The 18,860-nt window shown below is 34.1% G+C and overlaps 1 non-coding gene across 1 annotated transcript; it reads right to left on the bottom strand.

Annotated features, from left to right (window-relative positions):
* Positions 1-9,239: 9,239 nt before the first annotated feature.
* Positions 9,240-9,313, bottom strand: TRNAT-AGU (transfer RNA threonine (anticodon AGU)). The gene has a single exon. It is a non-coding gene; the product is annotated as a tRNA-Thr (tRNA).
* Positions 9,314-18,860: the final 9,547 nt, after the last annotated feature.

Raw genomic sequence — 18,860 nt, 5'->3', positions numbered from 1 at the left:
TGGTACTGACATCATGAAGGTAAATATATAATATGAACATCAATATTATCACTAGTTGAGCTGATCAATTGTTTGCTATAAGTTTTTGTTAGTTGTGAAATGTAGGCTTTAGCAAATGCATGGAGGGATGCATGCACGTCCAATCGTTATAGTGCAATTTTTATTCCAAGAGGGATATTTAGAGTAAAGCAAGGGAAGTTTGAAGGACCTTGTAATAGCCCAATTGACTTTCAACTTGGAGGAACATTGCAGGCACTAAAAAGTCTTCCCAGAGATAATTGGATCACTTTTGCACGTGTTGATAGATTGACATTATCAGGTGAAGGAGTTTTTGATGGCCAAGGAAAGGCAGCTTGGAAAAGGAACGATTGCCACAAATGCATAAATTGTGCCCAACTCTGGGTTGTAAGTAATATTCCTTTAGCTTTCCTTCTCAATCTCATGCATCTTGTTGTTTTTGAAAGAGCCTCTTACATGTCTTCTCTAATGTTCTGACATTTACGATTTGGTCAATGTTCTTCATTTTCTAGAGGATAATCTTTAAACAATCCACGAAAAAAGTAATTTTTTTTTGAGTTTTCAATTTTATTGGGTTCTATTCAAATTTTTAGCATCATTACCGACTCTCACAAAATATTATTTGATTATACAAAATGTTTAGAGTTTGAGGTTCAACTTCATCACCAATTCAACCGTTAAGAGAATAACATCACTTGATAGCAAGAACTTCTATATCAACATCATGGGCTGCAACAACCTCACATTCCATAATATCAATATAATGGCACCCGAAAACAATCCCAACACTGATGGAATACACATCGGTCGATCAAATAAGATCACAATCACAAAGTCCAAAATTGCAATTGGAGATGATTGCATTTCTCTTGGAGATTGAAGCAAACTAATTGAAGTCACCAATGTGACGTGCGGACCAGGACATGGAATAAGCATCGGAAGTCTTGGAAGATACACTAACGAAGAACCTGTTGAAGGTGTCATCGTAAAGAACTGCACGTTAAATAACACCACTAATGGTATCAGGATCAAAACGTGGCCAGCTTCTGCGGCTAACGGCACCGCCACCAATATGCACTTTTTGGACATTATAATGGTCAATGTTAGCAACCCTATTCTAATAGACCAAGAGTATTGTCCGTGGAATCAGTGCAATCGGTAGGTATGGATCGCATTCTCGAACCTTTGATTCATTTTTTCATTACAACTTCACAAATAAACCATTTGTTGTCTCATTTTAATTTTCAGATTCCTTAAAAAATTAAGATGAGTATAGTGAGCTTCAAGAACATTAGAGGAAGTTCTGCAACTCCGCTGGTAATCAAACTTATTTGCAGCCGTCACTTACCATGTGACGATGTAAAAGTAAGCAACATTGACCTCACTTACAATGGAATAAAAGGTCCTATTTCCTCCCAATGCACGAATGTGAAACCTATCATTTCATTAAGACAGAACCCCAAGATATGCTCCTCTCCTTATGTTGTCCCTTGAATTGTTCATTGCCATAGAACTTCAAAATAATAGACAGCCTTAATTAAAAAAGTAGACTGCCTCTATCCATTTGACTCTCATTCTTTTGAGTTTCTTTTGTTGTACTTTTCGAAATAAATAAGATGGTCGAATGTTTGAAGGAGACTTTGTGTCGTGAACAACCTAATGTTTTTAGTACCTCGACCTTATATAATAAACTGGTTACAGTCTTATTTTTCGTTCTAGATTTGAATTTGAAATAAGACAATGTAACTGTAACAACCATTATTAAAAAAAAAACTAATCCATAACTCAAGGAAAGAATCTTTAACCAACAAAAACATCTAACTCCTCTTTCGGTTTACCCTAAACAAATCAATTACCATTAGAAATCTTTTAGACAGAATCGATAAGTTAGATCGAATCTCCTAACTATATCCGTCCCATATGGCACACATCCATCATTATCGTTAAAGAAGAATTGACATTAGAGGTGACTAATCTAGCAAGTCGTGTCCTTAAATCTATCTTTTTCGTCAATCATGTAATTTTCGTTGCAACTTTTGGATATGACTTGAAAAAATTTAGGTTTCAGATTAGAAAATTAAGTGACAAGTATTAATATGTATTTTAGGAATTTACATTTAATATTGAATTATCTACCTATTTATCCCGACCAAGTTTAGTTTTAGGAAAAATGTCGATAGTCCTAGAAAAATTAAATATCAAAAGTAGCTAAATGTTCTAGGAGTTTAATGTAGAGGAACTCATCAAAATTGGCCCAAATCCGTGCTAAATAAGGCCAAAAAAACAACATAAATCACAAAAGAGAGAAAATAAAAACAAAACTTGGTCTCGATCCATGATGCTATGTTTTGTGTTTTCAAATCTTAAGATATTTGTTGTTCGTGAGTTTAGCTGGGTCGAGTTGAGATATCTTTGAGGCCTAAGTAAGTTAATTGGATCATAAATTTATTCAACTCAAACAACCCTTATTACATAATTAAATCTTTTGATTTTTATGTTTAGAATAATATCTAAAAAAAAAAAAAAAGGGAACTAAGCCATTTGGAAATGGCAAATGGTACCCATGCTAAGATTTGGACCACGATTTCAAATTTGGATTCAGCAACTAGCAACTGATACCTTGACGTTCCCCTGCATCTACCATGACATACCTACATTACCAACTTATCTTGAATTGCTTATAAGAGTGAAAACTATCCACACAAACCAACACCATTTTTTGTAGCATGTTTTTTCCTTACTCACATGCCTCCTAAGATGTAATCTCATGCCTAAAATTTGGACCAGGATTTGGAATCCAAATTTGGCATCTGATGGCCCCCACAATTCCTTGCATCTTCAATGATATGGTCACATTAGTTACTTGTTTTAAATTGTTCCTAGGAGTGAAAACTATCTCTAAAAATCACGTTGCCTACTTTTGGTGGTTCAATCATAAGACTCAAAAGTTAAGCGTGTTTAGTTTCCAACAATATTATGTTTGGCTACCTCTTGAAATTGTCTTTAACAAACATGTGGGTAAAGCAAAATATGCTAAAAACAACTCATGTTGATCCGTAAGAATAATTTTCCTTCTTAGAAACACTTCATGAGGAGTAAATAATATGTCATATTGCAAAAGATGTCGAAAAATGCTGGAGCCATTGGGTGTCAAATTCATACTAAAAAATTTGGTTCAAATCCTGTTCATGGGACATTACACTAATCGGTTTAAGGGGTTCTTGTTTTTTTTTTTTTTTTTTTTTTTGAGATGTAATCCTGTTCATGTCTCCTAAGATGTAATCAGTTTGGAAAAATCTCTCCAGATGTAATTTCATTCTCCAAAGAAAGGGGGAGAGATTGGTCTGTTATGACTCTGAGAATGTTTGCAAATAATATAATTACATATTTAATATTATTAGGATATAATACCTCATCTAAACTATATTTAAATATTATAAGATATCCTAATATATATTTAATTAATTTGAACTTGATTCAAATTTCAAATATATTTTTATTTAATGTATCATAATTTAATATTTAATGGTATCATATATAATAAATATATTTTTCTTTTTAAATATATTTAATATATTAAATATTAATTTGAAACCTTCAAATTAAATATATTTTCTCAATTTATTTAATATCTAATATATAAATATTAGTTTGACACTTCAAATTAAATTTATTTTCCCCTTTATATTTAATATATCTAATTATTTTAAATATCAATTTGAACACTTCAAATATTCTTTCAAATAAATTGAATCTTTAACGTTGCTATGAGCTAGCAAGAAAACCTTATGGACCTACCGATTATAAGCTCCAGCGATACAAAATTAATTAATTAAACTCTTTAATTAATCAATTTCCATTCATTAACTATAGGTCACTCCACTATAGACCTAGAGTTGCACTCTTATGTACTGTAGGACAAGTTATTTCCATTGATATAATCATTACAAGCAAGTCGATCCTTCATGAGTTGTTCATAATTGTAGCTGTGTCAAAAGTCCGTTTTACCCCTGTAATTACATTTTTCAACTTAAGTACCACTGATTCTCTAATAAACAATTTGTTTATGATCCAATCATAAACCAAGTCCCTCTTGGGCCAGAGAGAAGGTGGGGCCCCATTGTTCAAGTCCCGAAATCAGTACTTAAGAGAACAACTCATCTAGTTTCCTCATCTGGAAAAGAGTGAATTTCATCTCATGATATTATGTTTCAAACTCCCTGATTGGTCAAGTCCTTAAAATTGTAGGCACATTGAATCGGCCTAAAGAGCCATTCTCACCCATGTAAATTAAAGAACAAGCCCTCACTGGCAGGAGTTCATAACTCACTCACGATTAAGATCGACTCGCATATGATCATTGTGTGAAATATTAATCTTCTCAATTAACGGATTTATAAAGAGAGATTAAACATTTATTGGTCCAGTCTTATACAAACTCATTATATAGGGTAGCCCCACTTACATGTCTCCATATGAACGATTTGAATAAAATCATTTGTAACCATTACAAAGTGGGTCGTATCAATAGTGTTACCAAGATAAGGCATCCAACTTTATCCATATACTATAGACTTTTTAGGTTATTACTTGAACACGATCCTCTTGTATGTCAACCAAATACGGTTCAAGATTACATTAATAACCTTGGATTTTCATACCATGAATAACAATTAAATTACAAATAAACTAATAAAAATTATTGTTAAAAACTAAATAATTAATTACGAGGCTTTAGGGCATAAATTCCAACAAATATGACATGTATTAAGTGACAACTATATGTACGTAGTCTAGAAAAACTGATATGAACCAAGAGACATCAATCATACAATATACTTCAATGAAGATATGAAGAGAAGGTTGTCAAAATTATCAAAAGATTTTTCAATTCATGCTACATTGAAGAAGAATGAAGTTTGATTGTTGTAAATTTTGGGTGGGTTGCAATTTAGAGTAATTTAGAGTTATTGTATGATTGATGTCTCTTGGTTCATATCATTCTATGCAACTCTATGTAGTTTAGGTTGCATGTAGAATCATTCAAGCTCGACATGATCAATCTTGCTTGTGGAGTGATTCGAATCTCAATCAAGTGTTCTTTTCTTGAGATATTTGATCAACAAGAATCATTGAAGCTAGACATGATCAATCTTGCTTGTGGAGTGATTCAAATCTCAAACAAAGTGTTCTTGACTTGAGATATTCGATCAACAAGGTAATCCGAATCTTACTCCCCTTGTAGTTGATTCCTTATCATATCATTTGGTATCAGAGCTTCAGGCTCAAGATCGGATATATGTTTCCTTTGCGTTTATTTTCAATTTGTTTTTATCTTTATAGTTTTTAATCGACCTAAAATAAAAAAAATCCAATCTGTGCTCTACTAAAAAAATTTGAGAGGTGAGAATGAGAGCTTCATTTGTGTAAATGAGTGCAAACAGAGTGGCCTAAAATTCCTTGAGTGTATACACGTGAGAGAGTGTTGCGAGGTCGTCTATATTTCCATATCTTTTTTTTTTTTTTTTTTTTTTTTTTTTTGCAGCAAAGTTTCACAAATAGATTCGAGGACGAATCCTCTTGAAGAAGTGGAGAATGATATGAACCGAGAGACATCAATCATACAATATACTTCAATGAAGATGTGAAGAAAATGTTGTCAAAATTATCAAGCAATTCATGCCACATTGAAGAGGAATGAAGTTTGATTGTTATTTAAGACTTTTAATTTACTTTAGGTTACAATTACATAATGGTTAATTATCGTCATTAAGTATGAATGTTACAACTCTTGGAATGTCTTTAATAGTTTCATTTTGAGGCTATATAAAGCCATGTATGTTGTATTTGTAAGTAGACTTGGGAAATATAGAAAGAAGCATTTGTGCTTTTCTTTAGCCAATGGCTAAGTTTCTTTGCAATTCTATGTAGTTTAGATTGCATGTAGAATCATTCAAGCTCGACATGATCAATCTTGCTTGTGGAGTGATTCGAATCTCAAATAAGTGTTTGAGATATTTGATCAACAAGAGTCATTCAAGCTAGACATGATCGATCTTGCTTGTGGAGTGATTCGAATCTCAATCAAGTGTTCTTGCCTTAGGTTGTCAAAATTATCAAAAGATGTTTCAGCTCATGCTACATTGAAGTATATTGTATGATTGATGTCTCTTGGTTCATATCAAAAACACCTCAAGTCGACAATTCCTCTGTGACTTCTAAGCTCCCGAGAACCCTATCGCCATGATCTGTAGCTTCACGGACCTGAAAAAGAAATGTAAATAGGAATGAGTATAAATATATTCAATAAGCAACATACTTATAGGCTCTTATCGCATCCATGTCAGAGTAGGGAACCACCAGCTTACTCTATAGGCTCTAGAGTTTCACAGTCTTGGTACACACACTTGGGCAGAAGATTTAACCTTCATAGCGGTATCCGACATCTAAGGATGAGGCGCTACGACATATAACTTTGTACCAGATGAGGAACATGGTGAGTGTCAGCCTGCTTGTCGTCGATGCAGGAGTGAACTGGCAAACCCGTCGCACAGGCCATGAGATCGCCCAAGGTTGGGGCGTGCTACTTTTCGATACAAGCCAGCTCGAAAAGTTATTGATGATGTTAATATAACACATGAGGAAGCAATTTGGATCTTAGGCACTCTTAGAACATCAATTATAGTAAATAACTAGCATGTTCATAAGTATTAAAACTCAAGATGTTTGAGTACTAACCTTTTGTAGTTTAAATTCATTTTTCCTCACGAATCGGTTTCGAACCACCACTAGTGTCTTCTCCACTATTCCCCGACCTTAGAACGGGATTGTGAAATCCGGTGAGTGACTAAACTTGGAGGGATTTAGTATATATGAAGAGAGAGTTTGTGAGAGTTTTTCTCATGGTTTTTGGAAGGGAGAAGTTCATGTACCTTGATCACTCTATTTATAGAGTTATGTTTGCATGTTGATGCAAATTTGAGATCACAAAATTTTGACACTCAATATTCCACTCAAATGTTTGGGATTATGTGGCAAACATGCAAGTTTGAGTTTACCAAATTTTGACACTCAAAATAATACTCAAATTTGTCTGTGGGTTTATTTGCAAGTTTGGTTAAACCAAATTTTGACATCCCAAAATTCCACTAACTCAAACATGGATTCTTCCATGGAGTGAAGCCAACCTTCTTACTTTCTTCATTTTAATTCAACAATTAATTTGAATAATTAATTTCAAATTAAGTAATATTAAATGATTAATTAAACCATTTAATTAATATTTAATATTAATTCAAATCCCAATCCCAATCAATTTGGACACATATTTGATTAAAATATTTAAATCTTATTTAAATATCTCAGATTCTCTCTTTTTATTTAATTCATAAATAAAACAAAAAAAGGGTTAAATATATCGTATATATGTAGCGCATATTCCCTAATTTGAATTCGAACACTTCGAACCCACTCGTCACACTGTTCTGTGGTTTAGTTTCATATGAGCTAGTAGAGGGACCTAATGGACCTATAGATCATGAGCTCCAACAATCCAAGATTAACCGGTTAAATTCATTAACCTTGTTAACCAACACTCGTCGTAACTAGAGCTGGGTCAATTAACCGTTTTACCCCTGAAGTTACTTTTTGTTTCTTATGTCCCACTGATCCTCTTATGAACAATTGGTTTGTGGTCCAACTAGTAAACCGAATCCCTCTCAGGCCAATGCGAGGGTGAGCCCCTTGTTTAATACCTAGAGTCAGTACCTAAGGGAACTACCTCTCTTCTATCCCTAAAAGTAGGTAGGAGCGAATTCCATCTTGCACCCCACGCCCCAGCCATTCACCTAGTGTTACCCCTGAAATGGGAGACCTATTGAGTCGGCGAACTCGAGTCACTCTCACCCATGCAATTCTAAGGATAATTTTGAATAAACAGGAGTTCATGGTTAGCTCAGGATTAAGATAGAGTTACCTAGGTCATTGAATGAAAAGAAAATCAGTCTCAACAGTAAACAACATTATAAAGTGAGAGTGATTTTCTTCATGGTCCAATCTTATTCAATACTCATTGCGTAGGACGCCTCCACTCACATGTCTCCGCATGTACAATTTAGTGATCACATTGTTATGTCATATACAAAAGTGGGCCGCATCCATAGTGTCCCCAAGATAAGGTACTCAGCCTTATCCCTGTACTATAGATCATTTTGACTATATACTTGAACTTGATCCACTCTTATGTTTCTACATATAGTTCAAGTAATCATACTATAGCTAGAGTATTCTTAGTTTATTGGATTTAGATTAAGGATAGTAAAATACAATTTATTCAATAACAATCTTTACTGAATAAACATCAATGATAACTTTATTGAAAATAGAATATGTTTTTATTTACAAACTATGAGTTTTAGGACATAAAACCCAACAACCTGCATGATCAACATCCTCCCATAGGAAATCCTCCCATAGGAAGAATCTTATGTGCAGGTTAACCTCTAACTACTTGCGTGTTCAATGTTCTACCATAGGATGGACCCACCATGCAGAATAGTCAATCTACCACTGAGTATCACAATCCTAACCAATGTAACACCTCGCTTGATGGTATCGTACAAGAGTGGAAAGGTGAGTGGAAACTAGTTGAACGCCATACCAGCTACTATCGGTTTAGAAATCTTTCTTCTACATCCTGAGGTACTAAGGTGGCCTTCTAGGTCTCAAGGGTGGTTAGGCGGTCTTGGTAGGGACTCAAGTCTCCACTCTCATAATTCCTGACTCCTTGAGTCTTTCATGGTTCAGGGTTGTAGGTTCTCACCGTCTAATCATCCCTCATGATTCCACTTTACGACAACCATGTTTATGCACTCTACGTATATATCAAATTTTGTGTCATGTGCTGACCATGGAACCCTTCACAATCTTTCACGAACTTTTTCCAAATTCTGGTGCATAACATGTGCTATCCAACTAATCCATAGAGATTATATTCTTCTTGACACTAGAAATATATCTAAACTTCTTTAATGTCCTGATTTCTTACTCGAGTTTGTTTGCAGACATCTCCATTCATTTCAATCATCAAGGTTTTTGTTGTCGGCAAGATACACCTTAAAAAAAAATTCGTATTTGAAATTTTGAACCAATTTCTTACTTAAAGTAGAATGGAATAATGCGCCTAAATCCCACTTACTTAGGTCAATTGTGGGGAGCAATAATACTCTTGTTGAGAGTTGAACTCAAGACCTCCCACTTACTAAACGAGTGCTCTAACCAACTGAGCTACAAGAGCTACTTGAAACTAAAAACATATTAATTCTTGAATCGCCAAAACGAATAAACACCCAAGCAACTAGGGAAGAGAACAGAAAAGACTACTACAATACACTGTACATAGAATTGTATCATAAAATACAAACCAAAGAGACATATTTATAGGAATGAGAAAAATAAGCAAAATACTAATTTATCTTTATAATGTAAACCCAAATCAAATAAAATTGTATTATAAAATAGATATGTTGTGAAACTCTTGGAATTCAATCTAATATTATCCAAGAAACCCCAAAACGATAAGGATAAACAGAAAAGAAAAAACTCATTTATAAACTCATGATCCACCAAGAAGTTTTTGTGGCATAATTAAGACACCTTATTTCGTTCATTCTCCCCTCTATCATCATTTGAAATACATATTATGTATCTTACCTAGAACCTAAAGCTTTGGTAAAATTTTAGAATTCAGTCTAACAACATTGAATTTATTTATGCTCTTGTTGAGAGTTGAACTCAAGATCTCTCGCTTACGAAACAAGTGCTCTAACTAACTGAGTTACGAGTGCCAGTTGAAAAAAATACGTATCGAAGACTAAAACGACAACCAAACAAATACTCGAACACTAAATCTTAGGTTTTTTATTCCATGTTAACTTTATGAAAGGAAAAAAGAAAAACGACTAGGATATACATTGTATGTAAAATTGTATTATGAAATACATACCTAAGAGACCTATTTTGTTACACCCCGAATTTTGAGGCATCGAAAGATCGAGAGTGACTCAAATACACTATGCAATGCATGAAAATGAAAGAACAACTAACAGAAAAAACAGTTACAAAAAAATTTGTGCGAGTTTAAAACTTTACAAGCAATGTGATAAACTCGAAGCAAGAATCAAAATGTATATTTACATATGCCTAGTTCATGTAACGAGTGAACAAGATTGGGGGAACATTGAAGAGTTCGTTCCCTTCCATTGGTATAGAGCCTGTTGATTTTTATTTTGAATTAAAAGTAGTATAGTGGGTATTTGATTTCTCATATATAAGATATATGTAATATTGTTTTGTAAAATTGATTGTTTTTGGCATATTAGTGTGGCATTAGATTTACCGATTTGTTAGACAAATGTATACGGTTAGGTTCATTGTAAATTGAAAAGTGACAGCGGCGGCCATGACGACGTTCATCCATTCGCGGTACAATTTAGAGTTTTGAAAGCCTAATTTTACTACATTTGGAATTGTTCCAAAAAAATTTTTAAAAAAAATCTACCTTAAGAATTATTCTAAAAGTAAAATATGTATATTTAGAATTGTTCTAATAGTAAAAGTTCTCTATTTGGAATTGTTCCAACCAGGAAATAATCCTAATTTTTTTTACATATGGAATAGTTCCATACGAGAGAAAGATCTCAAACCCTAATTTTATTACATATGGAATAGTTACATATCGGTGTTGGGTTTTATGTCCTAAAACTCATAGTTTGTAAACAAAAACATATTATATTTTCAATAAAGCTATTATTGTTGTTTATTCAATAAAGATTGTTATTGAATAAAGTGAACTTTACGATTATTAATCTAAATCCAATAAACAAAGAACACTCTGGCTATAGTATGATTACTTGAACTATATGTAGAGACATAAGAGTGGATCAAGTTCAAGTATATAGTCAAAATAATCTATAGTATCAGGATAAGGTTGAGTACCTTATTTTGGGGACACTATGGATGCGACCCACTTTTGTATATGATATAAACAATGTGATCACTAAATTGTACATATGGAGACATGTGAGTGGGGGCGTCCTATGCAATGAGTATTGCATAAGATCGGACCATGAAGAAAACCACTCTCACTTTATAATGTCGTTTACTGTTGAGACTGATTTTCTTTTCATTCGATAACCTAAGTAACTCGGTTTTAATCCTGAGCTAACCATAAACTCCTGTTTATTCGGAATTATCCTTAGATTTGCATGGGTGAGAGTGGCTCTAGTTCGCCGACTCAATAGGCCTCCCATTTCAGGGGTAAGACTGGGTGAATGGCTAAGGACGTGGGGTGCAAGATGGAATTCACTCCTACCCACTTTGAGGGATAGAAGAGAGGTAGTTCCCTTAAGCACTGACTCCAGGTCTTGAACAAGGGGCCCCACCCTCTCATTGGCCTGAGAGGGATTTGGTTTACTTGTTGGACCACAAACCAATTGTTCATTAGAGGATCAGTGAGACATAAGGAACAAGAAGTAACTTTAGGGGTAAAACGGTAAATTGACCCAGCTCTAGTTATGAACAACCTGTGAAGGATCGACTTACTAATCATGGTTATATCAAATGGACAGAAATATATCTATAGTGAGGGGAGTGCAACTACTAGTCTATAGTGGAGTGTCCTAGTAGTTAACGAGTGTTGGTTAACATGGTTAATGAGTTTAACCAGTTAATCTTGGATCGTTGGAGCCCATGATCTATAGGTCCATTAGGTCCCTCTGCTAGCTCATATCGGACTAAACCATAGAACAGTGTGACGAGTGAGTTCGAAGTGTTCGAATTCAAATTAGGAAATATACGCTACATATATACGATATATTTAACCGCATTTTTGTTTTATTTACGAATTAAACAAAACGAGAGAATCTGAGATATTTAAATAAGATTTAAATATCTTAATCAAATTATGTGTCGGAATTGATTGGGATTGGCATTTGAATTAATATTAAATATTAATTAAATAGTTTAATTAATCATTTAATGTTACTTTAATTTGAAATTAATTATTCAAATTAATTGTTGAATTAAAATGAAGAAATGTAAAATGTTGACTTCATTTAATATCCATGTTAGTGGAATTTTGAGGTGTCAAAATTTGGTTAACTCAAACATGCATGCTTGCCACATAATCCCAAACATTTGAGTGGAATTTTGAGTGTCAAAATTTGGTGATCTCAAATTTGCATGAACATGCAAACATGACTCTTTAAATAGAGTGATCATGGTACATGGAAGGTCTTCTTCTTCTTGGTGAAAAACCTTGAGAAAAACCTCTCACAAACACTCTCTTCATATATACAAAATCTCTCCCAAGTTTAGTCACTCACCGGATTTCACAATCCCGTTCTAAGGCCGTAGGATAGTGGAGAAGACACTAGTGGTGGTTCAAAACCTATTCATGAGGAAAAAGGAATTTGAACTGCAAAAGGTTAGTATTCAAACTCATTAAGTTTTAATACTTATGAACATGGTAGTTATTTAATATAATTTATGTTCTAAAAGTGCCTAAGATCCAAATTGCTTCCGCATGTGTTATATTAACACCATCAATCGACAAAATCTCGAACCCTAATTTTATTAGATTTGGAATTGGTTACCATAGGAAAGATCTTAAAATCTAGTTTTATTAAATTTGGAATTGTTCCAAACATAAAAGATCTTGAACATCAAGATATGTCTTCCATCTAAATTATTGTAATTTAATTCATTTTCAATTTCTAGGATATGCCAGATATGCCGGTCAATTTTGATTTTTTTTTTAAATTTAATTATGCATATGTTCTATGTTTTAAATTGATTGAATAAATGCATCTGGTATGTCATTTAGTTTAAAATCCCATTATAGGTTAAGCATAATCATGCATTTTAATTGTTTTTTTAAATATAAATATTATATTTGAAATTTTTTTATTAGGTTGTTTTCTTATAGAAATAAGATGATTTCTTAATTCGGATGTATTTTCTTTATGCATTCGAGTATAATTGTTATGCTTGGAAATTAAATTAGGATATTTATTTCTTAAATTGAATTCATGATATTTACCTAATATGATTATGATTTGTTCTAATATGATTAGAATTTTGAGTAATCTATTAAATTTAATTTTAAAGGGTTTAAAATGCTAGATTTTTAAGATTATTCAAGAAGGGAATTAGTTTTCAAGTTTGTGATCCTCAGGAGCGGTTCAAGTTGTTTTTAATTATTAATGTAATAATTTAGTTAATTGTTTGTTTTAAAATGCCAAAACCAATCCACTTTAGCGTGTTTAATTAATTATGCATTATGAATGTATGGTTTAATTAAATAGAAAATGTATATGCATAAAGTATGTCATATAGATTTAAAATCCCACCATAGGCTAAGCATGTTTCATGCATTCCAAGTATGTTATAAGTGTTATAATGTATAGTATGCATGTTTAGGGTTCCATGAGTAATAGATATAAATTGTTATATTATTGCATGGAATGGATGATTATATAATTGTTATATAAAGCATGTTAGATGCATGTTATAGGTTATTTTCAACGTCATAAAACGAGATAGACGTTAAATCTATAATAAAGATAAGTGCATGCTCACTTAGGGTTAAGAACCGAGCACGATTAATTTTAAAAGTTAAAATAGGTCGATGTCTTACAAAATTGTGGTTACGAGAAAGCTCACCTGGCACGATCTTGTCTAAGGCTTGAGGTACTTAAGTTGACGGTTTACGGAACACCTACTACCTAGAGATCGGACCAGTACTTGAGCTTAGTTAGCCCAGTTTTATGAGCATGCTTGAGTGATGTAAGTTTTGGAAAAATCACCTAGACTTAGGTTATATTTAATTAGCCGGAATATACTTAAGTAATGAGTATACCCAACTGTCTAAAATACTTAGTGGGAGGAAAAAGGTATATAAGATACATTGTTTTCCTTTTCATGCTCTCTGAAAAATTCACACCGTGAGATTCATGCTCGGCCTCGTGACGCCCTGGGAGCGTCCTCCATTCGAAAGGTATTTGCATGAGTCAATAACAAGGTGAATAGAGAAAGTATTTATAGTAAGTGGGAGAAGGAAGTATATCAACACGTCCTATGGTCTCCACCACTAGGTTGCACCGTGAGATTCCCATGTTCTGCCTGCATGTTGCCCTAGAGAAACTACCCATTCGGAGGGTCGTAACATGGGAGTCGAAACAACGCAAACTCCAGAAATGGATAGGATTTCTTAGATCCGTTCCCAACTTTGGCTTTTTCATTCGATAGCATTGTTGAGACCGATCTTTGAGGTCTGAAAATGGCGGGTCACACTTACGAAGAATTACTAAGAGTTAGTATATTCTTGACCAAAATAACGATAACTAAAAACACTGTAGGAACAAGAGTTATTCTGGGACTTGTGTTTAAGTCAAGAATGTCTTGGTTTAGTGAATGAGTGATTGACTGCCCCTCGGTAGCAGTTGCTCTAACTCACTAAAGTATCGTTGCAAATTAATAATTTTTGGGTACATTACATTTGCTAAAACTGATTGGATGAAACAGGATTAAGTCAAATCACTAATAGAATTTTATTTATATCACAGCATCACAAACTCAATAGTACAATTACTCGCTTCTGAGAAATTAAAAGGCGACAATTACGCAACTTGGAAATCAAACCTAAACACAATACTGGTAATTGATGATTTAAGGTTTGTTTTAACTGAGGAGTGTCCTCCAAACCCCAGCTCAAATGCAAACCGAACAGTTCGGGATGCGTATGACAGATGGATAAAGGCAAATGACAAAGCCCGAGTGTACATTCTAGCCAGCATATCTGATGTTTTGGCTAAGAAACACGATGTTATGGGTACTGCTAAAGAGATTATGGAATCTCTAAAAGGGATGTTTGGACAACCGTCCTTCTCCCTTAGACATGAAGCCATAAAATACATTTACAACTGCCGTATGAAAGAAGGGACCTCAATTAGAGAACATGTCCTGGACATGATGATCCATTTCAATGTGGCAGAAGAAAATGAAGCTATCATTGATGAGAAGATTCAAGTCAGTTTTATCATGATGTCTCTTCCGAAGGGCTTCTTCCAGTTCCGCACCAATGTGGTAATGAACAAAATAGAATATAACTTGACTGCTCTTCTCAATGAGCTACAGACTTATCAGTCCCTCTTAACGAACAAGGAACAAATAGGAGAAGCAAATGTTGTTATCTCAAAGAAATTACTACGAGGATCGTCCTCCAAAAATAAGTCTGGACCTTCTAACTTCTAAAAAGTGTTTTGATGAAGAAGAAGGGTAAAGGGAAAAATAAGATTCCTACTAACCGCAAACACAAGATTCAAAAAGAAGATAAAGGAAAATGTTTCCATTGCAACGAAAATGGGCACTGGAAGAGAAATTGCCCAAAATACCTTGCAGAGAAGAAAGTCGAAAAGACACAACAAGGTAAATATGATTTACTCGTTGTAGAAATATTTTTAGTAGAGTATGACAACTCAACTTAGATACTAGATTCAGGGGCGACTAATCATATTTGTTCTTTTTACCAGGAAACTAGCTCCTGGAGAATGCTTGCGGACGGCGAGATAACACTTAGGGTTGGAAGAGGAGAGGTTGTCTCAACAAGATCAGTAGGAAATTTAAAGTTGTTTTTTTTGGAGATAGATTCATTATATTAGATAATGTACTTTTTGTTCCTGAAATAAAAAGAAATCTAATATCTATCTCTTGTTTATTAGAGCAATTGTATAAAGTATCTTTTGAAATCAATGAAGTGTTCATTTTCAAAAGAGGTATTCATATTTGTTCTGCAAAACTAGAAAACAAGTTATATATGTTAAAACCGAGCGAAAAAAAGCTATTTTAAATACCGAGATATTTAAAACAGCTGAAACTCAAAATAAACGACAAAAGATTTCTCCTAATACCTATCTTTGGCACTTAAGACTAGGCCACATTAATCTCAATAGGATGGAGAGATTGGTTAAAAGAGAACTTGTAAATAAGTTAGAAGACAACTCTTTACCTCCATGTGAGTCTTGTCTTGAGGGTAAAATGACTAAACGATCGTTTTCCGAAAAAGGTTATAGAGCCAAAGAAACCTTAGAACTGGTGCATACAGATCTCTGTGGTCCAATGAATGTCAAAGCACGAGGAGGGTATGAATATTTCATCAATTTTATTGATGATTATTCAAGGTATGGCTATCTTTACCTAATGCGTCACAAGTTTGAAGCTCTTGAAAATTTTAGAGAGTATAAGACTGAGGTTGAGAATCTATTAGGTAAAACTATTAAAACACTTCGATCAGATCAAGGAGGAGAGTACATGGACTTAAGATTTCAGGACTATATGATAGAACATGGAATAAGATCTCAACTCTCAGCCCCTGGTATGCCTCAACAAAATGGTGTATCAGAAAGGAGAAATAGAACTCTGTTAGACATGGTTCGGTCTATGATGAGTTTCGCTCAATTACCCGATCCGTTTTGGGGATATGCAGTGGAGACTTCTACATACATTTTGAACATGGTTTCTACTAAGAGTGTTTCAAAAACACCTTATGAGTTATGGAAAGGGCGCAAAGGTAGTTTACGTCACTTTAGAATTTGGGGATGTTCAGCACATGTGTTGTTGCAAAATCCCAAGAAATTAGAACGTCGTTCAAAATTATGTCTATTCGTAGGATACCCCAAAGAGACGAAAGGTGGTTTGTTTTATGACCCTCAAGAAAATAGAGTGTTCGTATCAACAAATGCTACATTCTTAGAGGAAGACTGTAACGACCCGAAAAAAAAAAAGAAAATAATAATAATAAGTAAATAATAATTATAAAAAAAAAAAATTATCGACCCTCTCTCCACCTTCCCCAAATATTTCCCTAACACCTCCAACTGCAAAATGATCTGCAAAAGAAAGAAACAAAACAGAAACAAAAAAAATAGTAGATTTTGGGAAGGAGAAAAAATGGGAGAAAGAAACAAAAGAAAGATAGAAGATTTTGGGAGAGAAAAATTGGATCCAATGGCTTCACTCCAAGAGATTTGATAGGAAGGGAAAGAGAGAAAACTTATGGGTAAGTTAGATCTCCTCTTCTCTTATTTTTCCACGAAATAGAAAAGTTATTTTAGATCTCTTTTTTCAATTATTTAGATTTTTGGATATCTTATCGAAAATCAAAATTGATTGAAAAATGGTTTTGTCAATTGCATGGATCATCATTTTTAGGAAAGAGAAGAAAATCATAATTGATTGATGCATATCAGTTTTATGAAGGAAAATAAGAATGGATTGTAAATGACTTATTTGATTGGATAGTCATTTGGAAAAGAGAAGAAAACAGAATAGATTGAAAATGGGTTCGGTTAATAATAGTAGTTTGTAGGAAAGAGAAGAAAACAGAATAGATTGAAAATATTTTTCTGTTAATTGGAGAGTGGAAAGAGAGGAGAACAGAACTGATTGAAATTTGTTTTATAATTGCATATTCATTTATAGGAAGAAAAAAAAAATACAGAAAGAAGAGAACAAAGAGGTACAACATAAGAGAAGGAAAATGGAAGATGTGAAAAATTATTATTGTTTGCATCTAGAGAATATAATATTATAACAAACCATAGTTGGATTGAATGATTCGAAGCAGCATGAAATAATATTGACATATTTTCAATTTGAGTTTTAGAAAATTTAGAAACAATGAAAACTTGGAATTCGATTTTTACTGAGACCGTTTTAGAGCCGTATTTCACATTGTTAGTTGGATTATTAATTAAAATGTGAAATACTAACAAAAGGTGACGAACGATGGGATATGAAGCGAACTCCAGCAACCTTTGGAGCAGCTCTCGAGGAACGGGTGCTTACGTTAATTAAATTAGGGAATACTTCGGCTGAGGCCAACCAGGTAAGTGGCCTTACTATAGGATAGGCTAAAAATTGTATGAGTTACGATGATGTATGAACTATGTCGTACGATGCGGTAGATGAGTTATGATAATGTATGATGTATGACTTTGATGATGTATGAGTTATGATGATGTGTGGGTTATGATACCTGATGATGTGCTCAGTATATATATATTTTGATGAATGTCGTACTTGATATGTTTGATGCACTTTGTGGCAATATGATGAGTATGATGATTGCGTGACGTTTACCTTAATATGATGACGTTTTCCATATTGAGCATGCTATATGGTGATGAGTGCCATATTGCATCATGTCGTTAGATCGACATAGGACACAACCCTAAGAGCGTGAAAATGATATTAATATAAATATCCACGAGTATGTGTTACCTAGAGTAACAAAGAGATGAGACTAGAGGGTTGTGTCAGAAGAGACATTCTGATGGATTTAAAGGGACCTCATGCATATTGTATGTTCATAAGCATAGGGCTACTTCCCCTAGAGATGATGAGTGCGGACGCGAATCATATGATGAGCGCGTATGCGCACAGGTGCAAAAGCACACAGATGAAGGCGTTCATGAGGTGCATGACACTCTGGGGTTCAGCTGACCTCCGGACGTCGCTACAGATTAGCTTGACCAGAGGGTCCAGGGGGTGTGCGAGCGCCCTAGGGATTCACACTCGTACGTGTGAGTCGTGTGTAGGGAAGTACTACACATCCAATTTGTCCAAGACTGGAGGCCACCCCTAAGATGATTAGAGATAGGTCCCTAAATCATGATTGCATGTGTTTGCATTTGCATGACCCCTATAGTGGGGCCACTTACTGAGTATTCTTTGAAATACTCAGGCCGTGTGCCACATCATTTTTCAGGTAAAGGCAAGGCGCA

The sequence above is a fragment of the Cucurbita pepo genome, chromosome 12 (genome assembly GCF_057944985.1).
Source record: "Cucurbita pepo subsp. pepo isolate OVF chromosome 12, ASM5794498v1, whole genome shotgun sequence".
NCBI lineage: Eukaryota > Viridiplantae > Streptophyta > Magnoliopsida > Cucurbitales > Cucurbitaceae > Cucurbita > Cucurbita pepo.
This window is presented reverse-complemented; position numbering and strand designations above follow the sequence as displayed.